Source organism: Perna viridis, chromosome 15, assembly GCF_037379345.1.
Source record: "Perna viridis isolate PV_CMFRI_1.1 ecotype Kerala chromosome 15, ASM3737934v1, whole genome shotgun sequence".
Lineage (NCBI taxonomy): Eukaryota > Metazoa > Mollusca > Bivalvia > Mytilida > Mytilidae > Perna > Perna viridis.
Genome location: NC_142459.1, coordinates 17,675,275 through 17,682,132, shown reverse-complemented (window position 1 = coordinate 17,682,132; position 6,858 = coordinate 17,675,275). Strand labels below are relative to the sequence as shown.

General features: G+C 34.2%; 2 non-coding genes across 2 annotated transcripts; one reads left to right on the top strand and one right to left on the bottom strand.

Moving 5' to 3' along the window:
- Positions 1 to 1,067: 1,067 nt before the first annotated feature.
- Trnay-gua (transfer RNA tyrosine (anticodon GUA)) lies at positions 1,068 to 1,159 on the bottom strand. Its single transcript is given in 2 exon segments — positions 1,068 to 1,103; positions 1,123 to 1,159. It is a non-coding gene; the product is annotated as a tRNA-Tyr (tRNA).
- Positions 1,160 to 1,431: 272 nt separating this feature from the next.
- On the top strand, positions 1,432 to 1,503 carry Trnad-guc (transfer RNA aspartic acid (anticodon GUC)). Its single transcript has one exon. It is a non-coding gene; the product is annotated as a tRNA-Asp (tRNA).
- The last annotated feature ends 5,355 nt before the right edge of the window (positions 1,504 to 6,858 follow it).

The following is a 6,858-nucleotide window of genomic DNA, read 5'->3' as shown; positions in this document are numbered from 1 at the left end:
ATCGTAATATAGCATTCGGAATCATTTTTCACCACTGCTAATACAGTATTGATTCCAGTAACATTCTCAATAGACTCTATGATAATCCTCTCACCGCGTATATTAGTATCTATTCCTTCAATGCGGAACGTACACTCTTTGAGATATCTCCTATTTTCATGAACATAAGTTCCCTTCCTTCCAAAAGAATTATTCCCATTCTTTCTTCCGGAATTCATTCCAACTCCAGAACTTCCCGGTGCGTTGGTCCGAGAATCGTTCATTTGGCTTTCAGACATATTGTGAAAAACAAATCAAACACACCGCAAACCCCCCTTTTTCCTGCGCGTAAAAGGCAGGAAAGGGGGAATATACGAAGTGTTCGTGCACAAATAACAATGAATATGAGTTCTTTACATCAATAATTACTAGCAGAAACAGTTCATCAATTCAAAATTTGGCGTTAGACTCACCAAAACATCAAATCATCGGGAGCTCCAGGAATGTAAACATACATACGGTACATCCAAAGACCGACCACCATAATGACCATGTTGTCGACAGTGCAATATATAACAAAAAGCGTATGGGATATGAAGTTCCGATGAAAGAATATTGAAAAAGGCCTGCTTTCTTTGATTTTGCTTAGCTTTGTAGAATAATAGTAAAACAAAATCATTGAATATTTTTAGAGACAAAAGTGGAAAGAAATGTGTTCGTTTTATCTGAACAAAAAGAAACTGGAGAACCCGGGCATCGATCCCGGTACCTCTCGCATGCTAAGCGAGCGCTCTACCATGTGAACTAGTTCCCCTCTACCAGACAAAGGTGGAAATTAACACTTATGTACGTCCTACGGCTATTCAACATGCCCATTAATTATTCTTTAAGGTTTACGGTGTAAGCATTTTAATTACTATAAACTGAAGAACCTGACCGGTTTCTGATGGAATATTGATTTCTAGACATCTGTACACAAGATATAAAAGGATTACATGTTGCATTGCTATGTATGACCATTCAAAGAAATAGTCGATATGTACAGATTTATAACTGCGACGGTTATGGGGAAAAATCAACAAAAAATATCCCGCGAGGCGGATTCGAACCACCGACCTAAGGATGCCTTATTGAAACATTCCACTACAGTCCTCCGCTCTACCAACTGAGCTATCACGGGATCTGTCAATTTGATGCATTGATTGACATGTTATTCTACATGACAACACATTATTCTACACATGGTCGAATATAGTTCCTAATAAAACTGATAAGTTTTGCGCTGATCTGTGGATGATTTTTTTTCTGTCCAATATGTCAATACGGTTTGGAAAAGAGCTGCGTTTTCCTATAGTGACATGGCCATATACTTAACAAGATGAACAATTATATGACTACAACGCCATGCATACTGTGCAGGTTATATTACTAAAATTGAGAAGGCATTTCAAGTCCTCGGTAGTATAGTGGTCAGTATCCCCGCCTGTCACGCGGGAGACCGGGGTTCGATTCCCCGCCGGGGAGGATTTGTTTTTTCTTGTTTTTTGTAGTATTCCAATCTTATCCCAAAGCCCTGCCGTTGTAACGGCTGAATAAATGGTTTCTTTTAAGTTATCGATATGTTTTAAAGTTTACATAATGACCATGTTTGAATTGGGATTGCAAAGTACAATCTATTTTGAAGCTATTGAATTTTGGAAAATGAGACACTTATCAATACATGGTAGATTAACTGTAATAAATACTTTATTGATGAGTAAACTTTGGTATACTCTTATGGTTGTTAATATACCAGAAAAACATTATTTAGAAATTAAGAAGATATGTATTGATTTTTTGTGGAATGATAAACCATCTCTAGTTGCATATGATGTAATAACTAATAAGGTGTTAGATGGTGGTTTAAATTTTCCTGAAATTTTTCATAAAATGTATGCATTTAGACTAAAGTTTTTAAAGAGGCTATTAGATATGGATTATAATGCTGTTTGGAAAGTTACATGTCTTTATTTCTTTTCTAAAGTACAAGGAATGAATCTTGGTGTTGAAATATTGTATTGCGATTTTACTCATAGACAATTAGGATGTTTGCCTGATTTTTATAAATGTATGTTGTATGCATGGGGGAAGATACGTCATTGTATGGAAATAGAAATTAATGTGACTAACGTTTTTGATATTCCCCTCTTCTGTAATCCAATGATTGTGAATGGTGATAGTATGTTATATATGAGAACATTTATAGAAGCAGGTATTATCAAGATTAAGGACTTAGCTTATGAATGCAAGAGAGGTTTTATGAAGGACACTTATATTCAAGATATTGTATCTCAAAAGTTCCCTGATGTTTCCGTTGATAAAATTATTAAAGTAGTGAAATGTATTAAGCAATGTATTCCACAAGATTATGTAGTTTTAGTTGAAGAAAATGCAAACACTTGTAAAGCAACTGTTTTAAATATAATTTACAGCGTTAATGGTAGAAAGTATGCTTTACCTAATACAACAAGATCATTTTATGATATACTGTTAAAGACATTAACAAGAGAACCTAATTCTGTAAAATACTGGTGTGAAATATTTTCAGATTTTGATGTTCAAAAAGTACAAAAAGTTTTGAACTTTTCATTTTTACAAAGTGATTGGATTGAGTCATCATTCAAAATTTTCCATAGAGTTTTCTTCACTAAGGAGAGACTGATGAGATGCCAAATTACTGTTGATTCTATGTGTCCAGTTTGCGAAGATGTGCATGAAGACTTGGAGCACTTGATCATTGTGTGTAGATGTTTGACTCAGTTCAATGACTTTTTTAAAGATTTCCTACATAACATTCTGTGTAATAGTTCTACTAGCTTTGTCAATACTCTAGATTTCAAATATATATGTTACTTTGGTCTAGTCAAGAAGGATAAAAATATAAACTTATACTTTGTGAATACAGTTTTATGTGCTAGAAGATTCTGTGTAGTAAAGAGGAGAAATATCTCTATGAAGGATGATCATTTGATAGACATAGTGCCATATTTTAAAAATGTCCTGCAAAAACATGTGAGTTATGCATACTTGTATTATAAACAGAAGAAGTGCATGTATTTATTTGAAAAGTATTATTTAAACAAAAATCCTGTACTAAGGATAAGTAATGATGAAGTACATATTGAGTTTTAATTGAGATCTGTTGTTAATAATTGTTACAATTCTAACCAACACTGTGATAATATGAATTAATGGGAGACTAGCCCAATAATTCTTTTATGAATGTATTTATTTGAATAAAATTTTATCAAAATAAAAAAAAAAAATCCCCGCCTGTCACGCGGGAGACCGGGGTTCGATTCCCCGCCGGGGAGGATTTGTGTTTTCTTGTTTTTTGTACTATTCCAATCTTATCCCAGAGCCCTGCCGTTGTAACGGCTGAATAAATGGTTTCTTTTAAGTTATCGATATGTTTTAAAGTTTACATAATGTGAAGCTTTCAAGGTCAGCGGACGTACCTGATTTAGCTGAGAGAAAATCCGAAGTTTTTGCTGTTTAAAACCAGCCATCAGTTGATGGTTGGTCCATGTATTTATTTAGTGTCATTATTGGTGAAGTATAGAACCTTTATTTGTCCATATTTTGACATTTTGGGACAGTTTAGCCCTCCCCTCACCATGTCGGGTGAAAGGGGGGAGCCCCGTTCCAATACCCGAAAACTGAAGGAACACACAGTGTCAGTTGATGTTGGTGATAATAAACGTATAAAGGCAGCTGATGTCATTGCAAGTATTGAAAAGGAAGTTGGGGAGGGAATGGTGGAAGCGTGTGTACCAAAAAGCGGTAATTTCTTTGAAATAACACTCAAACAAACTGATGCTGTGGACTTTTGGTTGATACTGGTTTTAAGGTTGAAAGTAAATCTTTTAAACCCAAACAGATTTTTTCCGAGCAAAAAGTTGTTAGTTTCTTCAATGTTTCGCACTACGTTGCAGACTCGGAAATAACAGATAAATTAGTTAATCTTGGCCTTGAAGTGAAGTCATCGATGAAACGAAACGTTCACCCAGGCACTCAAGTGGAAAATGGCACGAGGTATGTTGTGGTGAAATTTAACAATGAAATTAAAAGCCTCCCTTACACGATGAAATTACCAACAGGTGTTAACTCGTTTGAGTATATTCGTGTGACACACGATAATCAGAGAAAAGTTTGTACCAAATGCTTTGAAACCGATCATGTGTTTTCGAAATGTCCAGAAAACAGATGTTTCAAGTGTTTAAGGCTTGGGCACTTAGCCCGATTTTGTAACACTCCTCCATGTAGTAAGTGTAATCTGCATGTGACGAGATGTAAGTGCCCCAGTTGGCCCGATGACACACACGAGTCCCAAAACAATGATGATAATGAGGAGATCGACACTGATGAGAATGTCGAAAAAGATGAGATAGGCAGTGATGATGAGTATGATGATATCAAAGATGATGATGTTGATGTTGCTAATGGTAGAGAAAAAGGTGATGATCCTGTTACAAATGAACATGATGAGAGCATAAATGATGACAATCATGATGATACACATAAATCTGGAGAAAATGGTGATGATAATGGACAATCTGACGAGGAACTAAACCTGATGGCCTCTGGTGGAAATCAGACGGAACAATTAGACAATAACTCTTTTGTTGATTTACCTGTTAAAAAAAGTAATGAAAAATCAACTAGCCCTCCCCCTCTACTTCACAATCCCCTCCTCATCACACTAAGTCTGCCCCCTCTGGTATAAATAGTGATACTGAGATGACTGATGAGGAGTTGGCTGTGAATATGGTGAAAATTCGCCGCAAAAGATTGGTGAATGGTCCAAAGTTTTCGAAAGATGAATTGAAAAAGATAAGAATGGATCCCAGAAACAAATTAACAGAATCAAATTCATCCAATTAAATCTTTTTCAATTTATTATTATCTTTCAGATGATAAGTATTGTTTCTTTCAATGTAAATGGTCTTCGATACTTGTCAAAATTTCAGCAGTTATGTACTTACTGTTCTGAAAATTATTATGATGTTGTAGGGTTACAAGAAACTTTTTGGTCAGAAGATTTAATTGAGAATTTGTCTAAGTTCTGGAGTGGTCAAATATTTCATTCATGTAGTGATATTCACAGACAAGGTGTAGCCTTTTTAATAAGCAAAAAAATAGAAAATGAAGTAAAATATATACAGGGTTTCGATGGTAGGTGTATTCAAATACAGCTTCACCAGGATGACAAAGTTTTTGACATTGTTAATTGTTATGCTCCTAATTTAGTCCTTGAGAGGAGCAAGTTTTTTGACAGCATATTAGATAAGTTATCTGACCCCGAAAATGTCATTCTGTTGGGGGATTTGAATACATCTATGTCAACACTTGATAGGTGTGGCAGATCACAACACACTGAAGACAAAGCTTATAAATCTATTAGTAAATTTTGTGACAATTTCAACCTTTATGATGTATGGCGCTCAAGGAATCCAAATGCTCGAGTGTACTCTTGGCGCCGAGTGGTTCAAAATATTCTCATTCAGAGTAGGATTGACTTCATCTTTATTCCAAAATCTTTTTCTGTTTTTGTCAAAAATATTTATCATAAGCACAGCACTTTCAGTGATCATTCTTTAGCAGTTTTAAATATAGAATTTTGTGAAGTTGAGAGAGGTCCAGGATTATGGATGTTTAATAACACACTGTTAAATGATGAAGAGTTTGTTTTAAAAATTGAGAAATTAATAGAAACTGAAAAATAGTGTAGACTATATGATGACGAGCCACTGATTTGGTATGATAATTTAAAATTTAAGATTAAACAACTATCTAAAGTAGTTTCAAAAGATAAAAAGCGTGCCGAAAGATCGGAATATTTTAAAATTCAAAGAGAATTCGAAAAGTTCTCTCTTGCTGTGGCAAATGATGAAGAGGTTGATATAAATAAATTTGAAGAAATTAAATTAAAACTTAAAAGTTACGAGGACATAATCTGCAAAGGAGCTATATTACGCTCTAAAGCTCACTGGGCTATTGAAGGTGATAAAAATTCTAAGTATTTTTTAGAGCTTGAAAAATATAAGCAAAAAAGTAATGCTATCAAAGAGTTGAAAACAAAAGAAGGTATCATTGTAAATACAACTGAACAAATTTTAGAAGAAGTGAGGTCCTTTTATGAGGAGTTGTATTCCTGTACGCACATTAACAAGAATAGTGCACATGAGATTTTAGATTTTATAACCAAAAAAGTTCCGGAAAATGATATGGAAAATTTAGAAGCTGATTTTACTTGTGACGAAATTAAAACGGCACTATTTAGTATGACAAAAAATAAATCGCCGGGTCCGGATGGTTTAACTGCGGAATTTTTTTGCAGGTTTTATCATTTGTTTGAAAATATTTTTATGAAAATATTTAGTATTTTCAAGAAGAGCAGATTATGACTAGATCAATGAGACATGGGGTTATAACCTTAATCTATAAAACAGAGGTGATAAAAATTCATTAAAGAATTTCAGACCGATTTCTTTATTATGCGTTGATTACAAAATAATGGCTCGCATCATGTCGAACCGACTAAAATTCGTTCTGCCTAAATTAATATCGAATAGCCAAACGTGTTGTATTTTAGGTCGTGATATTGCTGATACGACTTCGAGTATTCGAGATCTGATAGAAATAATTGAAAACGATAATTTAGAAGCATATCTGATCAAAGTAGACCAAGATAAAGCCTTTGATAAAGTTGATCATGATTACTTTTTTCTTGTTTTACAGAAATTTGGCTTTGGTCCAAAATTTATAGAGTGGATTAAAATATTTTACAAAAATGTTAACAGTAGTGTCAAATGCAATGGCTTCTTGACCAAGTATGTT